A 15,505-nucleotide genomic window follows, 5' to 3' on the forward strand; every position below is an offset into this window, starting at 1 on the left:
GGATGGGAGGCATGCAGTTAGTAAGATCAGAAAAGCAGTTAGCATGAAAATAGCGGTAGAAGACAGCTAGATATGCAACATTGCGGCAGTGAGAGAGAGGCTGAAGACAGTCAGTTAGAGGAGAGGAGTTGATGAGACAAAAAGCTTTTGATTCCACCCTGTCTAGAAGAGCAGTATGAGTGGAACCCCCCCAGACATGTGAAGCATACTCCATACATGGACGTATAAGGCCCTTGAACAGAGTTAGCAGCTGGGAGGGTGAGAAAAACTGGCGGAGACGTCTCAGAACACCTAACTTCATAGAAGCTGTTTTAGCTAGAGATGAGATGTGAAGTTTCCAATTCAGATTATAAGTAAAGGACAGACCGAGGATGTTCAGTGTAGAAGAGGGGGACAGTTGAGTGTCATTGAAGAAGAGGGGATAGTTGTCTGGAAGGTTGTGTCGAGTTGATAGATGGAGGAATTGAATTTTTGAGGCATTGAACAATACCAAGTTTGCTCTGCCCCAATCAGAAATTTTAGAAAGATCAGAAGTCAGGCGTTCTGTGGCTTCCCTGCGTGATATGTTTACCTCCTGAAGGGTTGGACGTCTATGAAAAGATGTGGAAAAGTGCAGGGGGGTATCATCAGCGTAGGAGTGGATAGGACAAGAAGTTTGGTTTAGAAGATCATTAATGAATAATAAGAACAGAGTGGGTGACAGGACAGAACCCTGAGGAACACCACTGTTAATAAATTTAGGAGAAGAACAGTGACCGTCTACCACAGCAGCAATAGAACGGTCAGAAAGGAAACTTGAGATGAAGTTACAGAGAGAAGGATAGAAACCGTAGGAGGGTAGTTTGGAAATCAAAGCTTTGTGCCAGACTCTATCAAAAGCTTTTGATATGTCCAAGGCAACAGCAAAAGTTTCACCAAAATCTCTAAAAGAGGATGACCAAGACTCAGATAAGGAAAGCCAGAAGATCACCAGTAGAGCGGCCTTGACGGAACCCATACTGGCGATCAGATAGAAGGTTGTGAAGTGATAGATGTTTAAGAATCTTCCTGTTGAGGATAGATTCAAAAACTTTAGATAGGTAGGAAATTAAAGCAATAGGACGGTAGTTTGAGGGATTAGAACGGTCACCCTTTTTCGGAACAGGTTGAATGTAGGCAAACTTCCAGCAAGAAGGAAAGGTAGATGTTGACAGACAGAGCTGAAAGAGTTTGACTAGGCAAGGTGCAAGCACGGAGGCACAGTTTCGGAGAACAATAGGAGGGACCCCATCAGGTCCATAAGCCTTCCGAGGGTTTAGGCCAACGAGGGCATGGAAAACATCATTGTGAAGAATTTTAATAGGTGGCATGAAGTAGTCAGAGGGTGGAGGAGAGGGAGGAACAAGCCCAGAATCGCCCAAGGTAGAGTTTTTAGCAAAGGTTTGAGCAAAGAGTTCAGCTTTAGAAATAGATGTGATAGCAGTGGTGCCATCTGGTTGAAATAGAGGAGGGAAAGAAGAAGAAGCAAAGTTATTGGAGATATTTTTGGCTAGATGCCAGAAATCACGAGGGGAGTTAGATCTTGAAAGGTTTTGACATTTTCTGTTAATGAAGAAGTTTTTGGCTAGTTGGAGAACAGACTTGGCATGGTTCCGGGCAGAAATATAAAGTGCATGAGATTCTGGTGATGGAAGGCTTAAGTACCTTTTGTGGGCCACCTCTCTATCATGTATAGCACGAGAACAAGCTGTGTTAAACCAAGGTTTAGAAGGTTTAGGACGAGAAAAAGAGTGAGGAATGTATGCCTCCATGCCAGACACTATCACCTCTGTTATGCGCTCAGGGGGATCCTGAGAAGGGATTGGAGTGATAGGACAAGATAAAGATATGAGATTGTGATCGTAGGAGCCCAACGGAGAAGAAAAGGTGACAGCATAAGCAGAAGGATTAGAGGTCAGGAAAAGGTCAAGAATGTTGGGCATATCTCCAAGACGGTCAGGAATACAAGTAGGGTGTTGCACCAATTGCTCTAGGTCATGGAGGATAGCAGAGTTGTAGGCTAGTTCACCAGGATGGTCAGTGAAGGGAGAGGAAAGCCAAAGCTGGTGGTGAACATTGAAGTCTCCAAGAATGGAGATCTCTGCAAAAGGGAAGAGGGTCAGAATGTGCTCCACTTTGGAAGTTAAGTAGTCAAAGAATTTCTTATAGTCAGAGGAGTTAGGTGAGAGGTATACAGCACATATAAATTTAGTATGAGAGTGACTCTGTAGTCGTAGACAGATGGTGGAAAACTCGGAAGATTCAAGAGTGTAGGCACGAGAGCAGGTTAAGTCATTGCACACATAAACGCAGCATCCAGCTTTGGATTGAAAATGAGGATAGAGAAAGTAGGAGGGAACAGAAAAGGGGCTACTGTCAGTTGCCTCAGACACCTGAGTTTCAGTGAGGAAAAGAAGATGAGGTTCAGAAGAGGAGAGGTGGTGTTCTACAGATTGAAAATTAGATTTTAGACCGCGAATGTTGCAGAAGTTAATGAAGAAAAAGTTGAGGGGGGGGTGTCAAGACACTTAGGATCGTCGACAGAAAGGCAGTCCGACCTGGGGACATTTATGGTCCCCTCCCCAGATGGGGACTCCGAGGCTGGTGTAAGAGTCGCCATGATGATTTTAAAATTTTTGAGTGAAGGGTGTGTGTGTTATTAGGTGCTTGTAGTTTTGTGTGGAGGAAGAGAGTTGTCTTTAGAGGGCAGGCTGTGACTGCCCCCTTGTGTTGTGAGACACAAAGGGAAACGTTCTGTGAGGTCACAGCTGGGTTTAATGATAAGTTCACAGCACCCCTGAACAGTGCTTTAGACCTCACTGGGAGTAATTATCGTTTCAGCAGGTGTCTACTGCCTCCTCCTCTGTAAGTGGATGTGGAAACGAGACAAAGTAAGTGGTTAAATGAACGTAAATTTGAAGAAGAATCACTAAAGAAAATAACAGAACAACAAGAAAATGAGAAACAAAACCTGAGACAGAAAGTGGTAAATGTTATTAAAGAAGAAAAAAAATTGGTGAGAGACACTAGAAAAATATAAACAAATAATTATATTTGGTTTAAAGGAAGAGAAAATAGTAAGCAGAATTCAAAGAAAGGAAAAGGAAAAGAACCTGTTGAATAAGTTACTGATGAAAGTGATGGGTGAAGACACTCAGGTAGTAAAGCAAGTGGAAGCGAAAAAAAATGAGACCCATAAGAATAAGGTTTGCAACATAGGTACAAGCAAAAGAAGTAATTTATGGATCTTGGAGGTTGTCTGGAGATGAAGAATATAAGAATATATATGGATAAACAGGGATATGGATGAGATTGAAAGGTTGAAGCAAAAGGAGCTGATAAATGAGGCTAAACAAAAAAAAACGAACAACGAACGGAGGAGGAGAAGAAATTTTTCTGGAAAGTAAGAGACATGAGAATAAAGAAATGGTACATCAAACAGTAAGTAAAGTATGTTATACTAATGTAAATGGATTAATGTCAACAAAGATGAAATTAAATGAGTTATTAAACAGAACCACACTGGATGTTGCTGTATTATTTGAGACAGAATGGAAAAACAAATTGGGATCTCATGACATTGGTGATGATCAATATGATTTATGGATGAAAAATAGAAGTGACAAGGGAGGAGGTGGAGTGATCATTATGACTAAAAGATGTGTTAAAGTGGAAAGGGTAATAAAAAGTGAAGACAAGTCTGAAATTCTACAAGTGATGATTAGAAGTGAAAATAGAAGGATAATGAATTATGTAGGAGTGTATGTGCCACCTGTGACCAATGCTTGGCGAAGAGAAGAGCACGAAGAGATGTTGGAAGATGTTTTAAAAGATCTTGAAAAGATAGTGATGGAAAGTAGTAATATAGTTATTGTTGGTGATTTTAATTGTAAGGAGATAAGTTGGGAGACACTGACAACTACTGGAAGTGAAAACTCATGGAGTAATAGACTGTTAAACTGGGTGGTGGAAAACTTAATGATTTAATGGGTTGATTGTGATACCAGATTTAGTGAAACTCATAAACCATCAAGACTTGATTTACTGTTTACCAAGGAGATGGAAATTATTGAAACTATACACTATGATAGCCCTTTAGATAAAAGTGATCATGTGTTGATGGAATTTATCTTGAAAAATTAAAATGTAATCATTTATGAAAATTATAAGGTGAAAAGATTTAAATATAGTAAAGCTGACTTTGAAAAATTAAGAAAATATTTTGTTACTGTGGATTGGAAAGACTTTGAAGACACAGAAGATGTTTGGGAAAAATGGGATGAATTTACAAGGATGTATAATTCTGCTGTGGAGAAATTTTGTACCTAGAGAAGGATTAGGATGTAGAAAGGGTAAAGAATGGTTCAGTACAAAATGCAAAGAGGCTAGAAATTGTAAGCTAGATGCTTGGAATAGGTGGAAGAAGAGGAAAACTGAGAGCAGATAGGAATATATTGATGCTAGAAATAAGTACGTTGAGATAATAAGAATGGAGAGAAGAAACTATGAAAGAGATGTAATAGATAAGTGTATAAATGAACCCAGACTGTTCTTTAGACATATTAATGGGAAGATGAAGAAGGAAGGTGTATCAAGATTGAAAGTTGAAGGAAAAATCTACAAGGATGCACAGGACATGGTAGAGGTTATGAACAATAGTTTTAGATCAGTATTTACTGTGGAAGGGGAGTTTGATGCTGGAAGGGATAAGTTGGTGAGAAATATACTAAGTACAGTCCCAGTCAGTTATGAGGAAATACTTAAGATGATGGAAGAACTTGATGTAAATAAAGCAACCAGTCCAGATGGAGTATCAAAATAGTTATTGAAGGAATGTAGAGAACAATTGGCTGATAAAATTTACAGTCTATTGGTGACATCACTATCACAGGGAAGAGTACTGAAAGATTGGAAGAGAGGAAATATTACACCAATATTCAAAGGAGAAAATAAGAAAAACCCACTAAATCATAGACCAGTGTCCTTGACTAGTGTTGTAGGAAAAATATGTGAAAGAACAATAAAGGAAAGATGGATGGAACACTTGGAAAAAGATAAAGTTTTGGTAAATTGTCAATTTGGATTTAGGAGGGGAAGATCATGCTCCATGAACTTAGTCCTTTTATTCAAGGGTAATAGATATTGTGTAGTAGAGGGATGGATAGGTGGATGGTGTCTATTTGGACTTGAAGAAAGCGTTTCACAAAGTACCTTACTGAAGATTGCTATGGGAGATAAAAAATTATGGAAAAATTGGAGGAAGACTGCTGGAGTGGATGGAGGATTATCTGGATGATAGAGAGATGAGAACAGTAATACAAGACCAGAATTCATCTTGGCTGAAGGTAACTAGTGGTGTAAAACAGCGGTCAGTGTTGGGACCGATAATGTTTGTAATATATAGTCATTTGGGGGAATAAATGAAAGTTTTCATTAACATCAACCTGTAGCCTTTAATACTTGCCTTAGAAAAAAAACAAATACCGTAAGATATGTATAATTCTGTTGTGCTTTCAATGTTGTACCGTATTTTGTTCTAATCTTTATATTTTTTTCTTAATAACTGAAAAAGACAGAATCATTTGTTGCCCCCAAATGGGGTAAGAAATTAATTGCGAGGGGCAAAAAATAAAAGGGCTGAAACTTCTCTAAATTATAATTCCTTTGGATTCTAATAGAGTTCATAGAGATGAATTTTCTCTAATAATCACTAAACAAACTGAGTTATTTGAAAATTTGGCAAATTTGCCTGTAGTGAAAAAAAAATGACAATTTTGGGGTAAAAAAAATCATGTGGGGAAAAAATTAATGGAGTAAATAATGACCCTAGTACTAGGTCAGTTCCATTCTGTTAAGAAAATTAATTAACAGAGCCCTTCCTTTTTACGACGAAGAAGACAGTCATTTGCCTCTACATCAGGGAAAACGAAAACTCCTTTTTTGATTTCTGGGAGCACAGGTCCATAAAATATGTACTGTGACTCTAATACTTCAATGTCTTTTACTGGTCTTTCGCACCCCGTCCAGTCATGTGGGTTACTACCAAATGCCTTTTGCTGAAGGAAGTCAACTTCTACCTTTTCAATGTCATCGTCGTCATCATCATTTGTAAAGGTCTTCGTCACCTTACCCCAATAATATTTTACACATTATATATATATTACATTTGTACAGTATATATCCATTTTAGGTTCATTTACAACTGAAAACCATATACATATATCAATTACCCTATTATCCTTGTGCTCAGTATTACATTTTTTCATCTGGACACGGTTCCACAACATTCCACTACTCATTCCATATTTCTTAGCAGTTCTCTTGATAGATGATCCTGCCATTACTTCATTAATTCCTACTGCAATTGTAACTTCATTATATTGCTTCTTTTTCTTTTTATAGGTCCGTACCATTCTGATAGATGTTAGATGATACTGTGATAGCCTTATGTTAAATGCACCCGTCTATTTACTCTGGAAATAGAATTTAGTAGATTATATTACACAGTATAATTCCTAGATCAGGTTTTATCAATTGTTCCGGAGACTAGAATACCAGAATATATATATTTATATATATATATATATATATATACATAAATTATGTTGTGAATAAAATCATGGGGGGTAAAAAATGTCCAAGATTGGGGTAAAAAATCATATGTGGGGAAAAAAAAAGTTGAGGTAAAAAGTGAATGGGGGGTAAATAATGAATATGACAATTTGGTCATTATTTACCCCATACTTGGTCATAATTGGCCCCACATTGACCCCCCTCCCCCAAACTGTGGGGACAGTAGAATCATTGAGGAAACACATAGGATGGTCACTTTTCACCCCAGGATTCATATTTTACCCCGATGGAAAGCGAAAAATAATTTAGGGGGCAAAAAATTATTATTGAGTAAAACTTGAAAAATGTTTGGACAAACTTTTTTTCCATGGTTTTGGGATAATTGATCTCATACTTATATTTTTCATTTTGGAAATCCAAAAAAAATACAGAAAATACTTCAATACTTCTTCTACCTACATATGAGAGAGATTTCAATTTAGGAGTGTTCAAACCCCCCCAAGGGGGGCGTTCGATTTTTACCCCTAAAAGGTCCGGGTCATTAATTCCCCCAAATGACTATATATGAATGACATAAATGAAGAAATAAACAGAATTTATAAATATAAATAAAATGAATTTATTTACAGATGATGCTAAGCTGATGAGAAGGGTAGAAAATGTAAATGACTAAATGGTATTGCAAGATTATTTAAATAAGATAAATAGATGGAGTAATTCTTGGCAAATGAAGTTCAATTTAAGTAAATGTAAAGTAATGGAGTTTGATAAGAGTAAGAAAAGAATACATTATCATTATGAATGGCGTGAAGTTACAGATATCAAAAGAGAAAGTGGATTTGGGAGTAACAGTTACTGAAAATTTCACTCCGAACAGACACATTGAAAAAATTACTGGAGAGACAATGAATTTGTTAAAAAGAATAAGAATGGCATTCTCATATTTAGATGAAGGAATGATAAAAAAGTTGTTGATTTCCATGATAAGACCAAGATTGGAATATGCAGCAGTGGTGTGGTCTCCACATACAAAGAGGAATATTATAAAATTAGATAGAGTACAAAGAGCAGTCACTAAGATGGTTCCAGAGTTGAGTAAGTTGACCTGTGAAGAGAGATTAAAAATATTGGAAATTCCTATCCTTGAAAATAGGAGAGAGAGAGAGGGGATTTAATAAACATCTATAGAATGATAAATGGTATGAAAAATGTGGACAAAGAATGTTTTTATAACTTTAGACACACAGAGCACAAGGGGACACAGTAAGAAGCTGAAGAAAGTTAACTGTAGAAGAGACATCAAGAAGTATAGTTTTCCTCACAGAAGTGTGAACAAATGGAATGAACTCAGTGAAGACATTGTCAATGCCATAACTGTCCATGCTTTTAAGGCCAAACTGGATAGATACAGAGACAGGATACTATGAGATTACTCCCCTCTCATAAACCACAACTAGGTAAATATGCACACACAAACACACACCTTGCCTAGTCAAAATCTTTCAGTTCTGTCTGTCAACATTTACCTTTCCTTCTTGCTGGAAGTTTGCCTACATTCAGCCTGTTCCTAAAAAGGGTGACTGTTCTAACCCCTGAAACTACCATTCTATTGCTTTAATTTCCTGCCTATCTAAAGTTTTTGAATCTATCTTCAACCGGAAGATTTTCAAACATCTATCATTTCACAACCTTCTATCTGATTGCCAGTATGGGTTCTGTCAAGGCCGCTCTACTGGTGATCTGGCTTTCTTTACTGAGTCTTGGTCGTCCTCTTTTAGAGATTTTGGTGAAATTTTTGCTGTTGCCTTGGATATATCAAAAGCTTCTGATAAAGTCTGGCACAAAGCTTTGATTTGCAAACTACCCTCCTACGGCTTCTATCCTTCTCTCTGTAACTTCATCTTAAGTTTCCTTTCTGACCATTCTGTTGCTGCTGTGGTAGATGGTCACTGTTCTTCCCCTAAATCTATTAACAGTGGTGTTCTTCAGGACTCTGTCCTGTTACCTACTCTTTTCTTATTATTCATCAATGAAGCAAAAAAAATTAAGCTAAAAGCAAACTTCTTGTCCTATCCACTCCTACGCTAATGATACCATCCTGCACTTTACCATGTCTTTTCATAGACGTCCAACCCTTCAGGAAGTAAACATTTCATGCAGGCAAGCCACAGAACACCTGACTTCTGATCTGTCTAAAATTTCTGATTGGGGCAGAGCAAACTTGTTATTGTTCAATGCCTCAAAAACTCAATTCCTCCATCTATCAACTTGACACAACCTTCCAGACAACTATCCCCTCTTCTTCAGTGACACTTAACTGTCCCCCTCTTCTACACTGAACATTTAACTGTCCCCCTCTTCTACACTGAACATCCTCGGTCTGTCCTTTACTTATAATCTGAACTGGAAACTTCACATCTCATCTCAAGCTAAAACTGCATTCTGAGACGTCTCCATCAGTTTTTCTCCCCCCTCCAGCTGCTAACTCTATACAGGGGCCTTATCCATCCATGTATGGAGTATGCTTCACATGTCTGGGGGGTTCCACTCATACCGCTCTTCTAGACAGGGTGGAATCAAAAGCTTTTTGTCTCATCAACTCCTCTCCTCTAACTGACTGTCTTCAGCCTCTCTCTCATCGCTGCAATGTTGCATCTCTAGCTGTCTTCTACTGCTATTTTCATGCTAACTGCTCTTCTGATCTTGCTAACTGCATGTCTCCCCTCCTCCTGTGGCCTCGCTGCACAAGACTTTCTTCTTTCTTTCACCCCTATTCTGTCCACCTCTCTAATGCAAGAGTTAACCAGTATTCTCAGTCATTCATCCCTTTCTTTAGTAAACTCTGGAACTCCCTGCCTGCTTCTGTATTTCCGCTTTCCTATGACCTGAATTCCTTCACGAGGGAGGTTTCAAGACACTTATCCTTGAATTTTTGACTACTGCTTTGGACCCTTTTCTGGGACACATCTCATTGGGCTTTTTTTTTTTATTGTTTTTTTGTTGCCCTTGGCCAATGTCCCTCCTACATAAACACACACACACACACACACACACACACATACAACAAAGCAGTGAGAGAGAAAGAGCTGAAAGAGGTAGTAAACAAAGTGGTGGGAAAAGTACAAGAGGAAGGAAGATGTCTGGTAAATGAAGTAGAAGAATATCACAGGGTAGGGAAATTCATAGGTGAAGGGAACAGAATCAAATTTAAATTGTAGAAAGATTCTGAGGAGGCTCTGACAGGGGCTTGGAGGCTGGCTAAGGATGAGGTAACAAAAAAATGTATGGCTGAGAAGAGACTTAAATGAAAAGGAGATGGAAGAGCTAATTAAACTGAGGGAGGAATTAAAGGCAAAAAACAAGTTGAGAATGGAAGAGCAGAAGGAGATATTCTATTGGAAAGTCTTGGACATGAAAGTGAGGAAGTGGTACCTGAACAGGAGGGAGAACAGGGAAACAAGTTAAGGAGGAAAAAGGGTATATAGAATGTGGCATACACTAACATTAATGGCTTCATCTTAGGATTAAGGGAGCTAAATGTTTATTTAAATGAGAAAATTCCAGATATAATGGGCTACTGCCACTGCTGCTGCTGCTGCTGCCATTAATGATAATAATAATAATAATAATAATAATAATAATAATAATAATAATAAAAAGAAATAGTAAAAATACAAAATAAATAAAAGAAATTCTGAACATGTATATGTATTTGTGTATCAGTCTCAATTATTATTATTATTATATATATTTATATTCACCATTTCATATATCTATCCCACATGCATGTGTTCATATATTCATCCCACCGCTGCCACCACTGTTCTAATATTTTATGCGATCACCACTTGTTCTAGATTATTTGATGAAGGGACAGGATTGATGTCCACCACATGTATCGAATATGTTTTACCTCTCCTCTTCTTGCTGTTATAAGTTTAAATGATGTACTTGCCCAGTTGATAATATCTGGTCTGAAAATCAACAAGATGCCAAAACTGCCTTGCATCAAGCATCAGTTCTTGCATTTCCAAATTTTGGGAAAGATTTCATCTTATACACTGATGCTTCTGGCTTTGAAGTCAGTGTTGTTCTCATGCAGAAAGATTCATTTGGTAAACATTGTGTATTAGCGTATGCTAGCAGACTTCTCAACAAGGCAGAGGAAAATTATGATGTCACAAAACGTGAAAGTCTTGCCATGATCTAGCTGTTACGTCATTTCTGTGAACTCATCTTAGGCTATAAGATTCATATCCACACTGATCATTATGTTGTCACAGAGACCTTCAAAGGCATCAACTTCACAGGTCAATTTGCTTGCTGGCATCTCACAATTCAAGAATTTAATCCTACATTTTCATATATTCCTGGTAAGGCAAACTCTGGCAGACACATTGTCACCCAATGTTGCCACAAGACAAGTGGTGTTAAAAAAGCATGTAATTTATCGATAAACATTGCATGATAACATTATTTGGGATGATTAAAGGTATTCCTGTAAAATGCTATATGGCATCATCAAAGCGAGGGAGGAGGGGGAGCAAGTCTGAGTGACCGTGAAAACAGCTGAGTGGTGATGCCACGTAGCATTTTACAGGAGTACTTTTAATCACTGCAATAATGTTGTCATGTAATGCTTATTGGTAAATTACGTGCTTTTTAATACCACTTGTCTTATTATAAGATATTGTAATATTCCACAGCTTGCAAAAAATAAGATTAAACCATTCGTAATTTGACCAAGTGGCTGCAACAATGCAACCGTCTGTCTATAACCTCATAGCTACACGTAGAGCCCCATACATTTTCAACTCCTCTGATGGGTAAACAAAGCCTTAAAATGCATATGTGTATAGAACATTTTCTACTTAGAATTACACGTTCTTTCACCTCTTTCAGTATTTGCAAAAACTCGTGTTACACCCTGTATATTCATCCCACATGTGCCCATGGCCAGCCAGTCTATTCAATTTTTAACCTTTCTCCTTCTCTACCTCTCAAGGGAATTTCACACCCACTTCCAGTCCTTAGGGAAAATACCTGTGTTTGCTCTGAGTCTTCCTTCTTGGTCATTGGCTGAAATAACAAATCCTCTCATTGGCTTTTTCACCTCCTTTCCTGGCATCTCATTGGTCATTTCTTCTCCCCAAAAGCCAAAATGTGATCCACTTAGCTCAGATAAATACAGCCCAAATGGTAGTGAGCTCTAAGTCCAGTTCAGTTCAGAGTCAGTCACCCAGTCACGAGCAGTCAGTCTTGGTCTCTCACTCAGTTCCATTCAGTCACAGTCAGTCTTGAGAGATGCTACTAAGTCATCATTTCATATCACTTCAGAGAGAGAGAGAACAATCAATTGTCACGTTATAATCTCATCTTATATCAGTGTGTACATTCTACCTATTATTAAATCAAGAAGAACTCTCATCATACGTGTCTTTTGCTCACACACACCAATTATATCAACTTATACCCACAACCTCCAATCTACCAGAAATACCAAGCTTGCTATCAGTCCTCCATGCTACCAACACACCAAGCTCCTCATATGATCTAGCAGTGGCAAGCATGATCAACTGGGCAAGTACATCATCTAAACTTAGAACAGTAAAGAACAGGAGAGGCAAAACATATTTGATACAAGTGGTGGACATCAATTCTGTCCCTTCATCAATTAATCTAGAACAAGTGGTGATCACATCAAATCTTAGAATATTTGTATAAAAAAAAAACACCAAGTGACATTAGATGGATTTGGTGGATTCTAAATAGCAAATATTATGTGAATATCAAACAAGAAATGGGCATATATATATATATATATATATATGGAATGATGCACATCTTGTATATCAGCTCCCCCTCTTCACCTGGAGCTGGATCCACCACTGGCAAGAGATGCAACATTGCGACAGTGAGAAAGAGGCTGACGACACTCAGTTAGAGGAGAGGAGTTGATGAGACAAAAAGCTTTTGATTCCACCCTGTCTAGAAGAATGGTGTAGATACAACTTATGGAAACAAAGTAGAATACAGTAGGGTATGCAATAATGAACATGATTCTTTCCAATGTAGCATTGGTTCCAGGGAACTAGAAAATAATAATAAAAAAATTCAACAATAAAAAAATACAACAAAATAAGCCCATTTGCTTTGTTACATTTGAAATAAAACAATTAATATACACAGTAGAACATTGGTTCTCGAACTTAATTCGTTCCTGATTGCCGTTCAAAATCCGAAATGTTCGAAAACTGAAACTATTTTTCCCATAAGAATCAATGTAAAATGGATTAAGTTCCTAGACACCAGTCTACAGTGTTTTAGCGGCTTATGACAGACACTTTCACAGCCAAGATGGCTATCTCACAACATCTCCAGCTCACAAATTATTTATCCAGAATGAACCTTGTGACCTAGAACTCATAAGATACTCTTTAGATTTATCTAGTGAGGGAATCCTTACAGAGGGACACAGAGAGGAGCAACCCACTTACTGCCAAAATGAAGGTGATCATAATACTTAGACATCTTGCTGTTGGGAAAAGGTATTGGAAAAATGCAGTTGTGATGGCGTTGAGGGTCATTCAGAGAGCCACAGGTGGCTTGAGATTATTCCTGATCACTGAAAACTGTTTGTTTATGTCAAGGTTTTTCAATGGGATCACATTTACCTTATTTCAAAGATTGAATTACTGTCTTACACTGTGTCTCTCCTCAAAATATATAAAAACAAAGTAGATATTTATAGAAACTATAAATTAGTAATAAACGGCAGCTTTTTCTGTGTCTTTTAATATTAAAATCAAGTAATTTTGTTCTAGAACCAAATTATTGTACCACAACCAAAGCAATAATGAGTTCAAAATTTTGTTTGAAAACCGAATTGTTCGAAAAGGGAGATGTTCGGTAACTGAGGTTCCAATGTACAGTACTCTCCAAGTTTCACGCCTAATCCTAAATTCTTACTATCCTAAGTTTCACACATTATCACCCTAAGTTTCACGCTGCTTTGACAAGTATCGGTCACATTAACCTACTATCTGCGTCACACACATACATAAAATAAAGCTCCCATAAGTCAGAGCCATTCTCTCTCTCTCTCTCTCTCTCTCTCTCTCTCTCTCTCTCTCTCTCTCTCTCTCTCTCTCTCTCTCTCTCTCTCTCTCTCTCTCTCTCTCTCTCTCTCTCTCTCTCTCTCTCTCTCTCTCTCTCTCTCTCTCTCTCTCTCTCTCTCTCTCTCTCAAAGTAAGAACAATCTTAAGGACTGCTAAATACAATGAGACCTATTGAGAATGAAAATGAAATTATGTATATGAGAGTGAGAAAGTAAGAAAGGATGAAGTGAAAATAACATAAAATGAATTAGGTGGGGGGAGAGAGAGAGAGAGAGAGAGAGAGAGAGAGAGAGAGAGAGAGAGAGAGAGAGAGAGAGAGAGGTTTCACTCCCTTGTCCCTAATCTCTGACAGACAAGGGAAGGGGGAGGTGACAGGGAGGGAGGTTTGAAACAAGACGAAAGAAGGGAGAGGGAAGGAAAAAGGAAGAAAGGGACAGGCGAATAAGTGAGCAACGGCTTGCACAGCTGGTGACTTAGTCTTGCAAGTTTTAGTTTGTTATTCTGATTAAATTTTTATCAAAATTTCAGTGCTCGCACGAATGGCAAGTTTGTCTTGCAAGTTTTGGTTTGATATTCCAATCAAATATTTGTTAAAATTCCAATGCTCAACATGAGTAGCGAGTTCGTTATGCCAGATTTGGTTTGTTGTTCTGGTTAAATACTTATTAAAATTTCATTGCATTATTGCAATTGTATATTATAATGACCATGCATTATTGCATACCCTACTGTAAATAAGAAAAAAGGAGGAGTGATATTTTTGGCTAAGAAAGGCTTAAAAGTGATTGAAAAAGAATGTGGCAAAGCACTAGCAGGGGTGTTAAAAATTGGAGTGAAAAATATATGAGGCAAAAAGAGACAATTCATAGTGACTTACTGTATTTGATGACTTATAAGATGCACCCTTTTTCCAAAAAAAGTCTCAGAAAATGAGCCTGTGTCTTATAAGGCTAAGTTCAGTTTTGGGGCTGTGGCTAGTGGTAAGTCTATGGCAAAAGTGCCTCAAATCAAACCCCAAACATCTTCGCACATGTAGACAAAGTGATCACATCTACACCACAAAAACAACTCTTTTTTTTTTTTTTTTTTTTTTTTTTTTTTTTTTATGTAGGAAGGATACTGGCCAAGGGCAACAAAAATCTAATAAAAAAAATGCCCACTGAAATGCCAGTCCCTAAAAGGGTCAAAGCAGTGGTCAAAAATTGGTGGATAAGTGTCTTGAAACCTCCCTCTTGAAGGAATTCAAGTCATAGGAAGGTGGAAATACAGAAGCAGGCAAGGAGTTCCAGAGTTTACCAGAGAAAGGGATGAATGATTGAGAATACTGGTTAACTCTTGCGTTAGAGAGGTGGACAGAATAGGAGTGAGAGAAAGAAGAAAGTCTTGTGCAGCGAGGCCGCGGAAGGAGGGGAGGCATGCAGTTAGCAAGATCAGAAGAGCAGTTAGCATGAAAATAGCGGTAGAAGACAGCTAGAGATGCAACATTGTGGCGGTGAGAGAGAGGCTGAAGACAGTCAGTTAGAGGGGAGGAGTTGATGAGACGAAAAGCTTTTGATTCCACCCTGTCTAGAACAGCAGTATGAGTGGAACCCCCCCAGACATGTGAAGCATACTCCATACATGGACGGATAAGGCCCTTGTACAGAGTTAGCAGCTGCGGGGGTGAGAAAAACTGGCGGAGACGTCTCAGAACACCTAACTTCATGGAAGCTGTTTTAGCTAGAGATGAGATGTGAAGTTTCCAGTTCAGATTATAAGTAAAGGACAGACCGAGGATGTTCAGTGTAGAAGAGGGG

General features: G+C 38.1%; 1 protein-coding gene across 6 annotated transcripts in view; it reads left to right on the forward strand.

The window, feature by feature from the left end:
- Window positions 1-15,505, forward strand: part of LOC135089177 (protein C12orf4 homolog) — a 116,456-nt gene that overhangs the window by 84,443 nt on the left and 16,508 nt on the right. Inside the window, exon 13 of one of the 6 annotated variants that reach the window (XR_010261407.1) lies at window positions 2,863-5,405. The exons of 4 other annotated variants lie outside the window; for them this stretch is intronic. The gene's annotated coding sequence lies outside the window, so the exon portion shown is untranslated. Of the gene's footprint in view, window positions 484-2,862; window positions 5,406-15,505 lie in introns of those variants that run through there. One more of the 6 variants, XR_010261408.1, reaches the window with a different exon arrangement.

This window comes from Scylla paramamosain, chromosome 32 (assembly GCF_035594125.1).
Source record: "Scylla paramamosain isolate STU-SP2022 chromosome 32, ASM3559412v1, whole genome shotgun sequence".
NCBI lineage: Eukaryota > Metazoa > Arthropoda > Malacostraca > Decapoda > Portunidae > Scylla > Scylla paramamosain.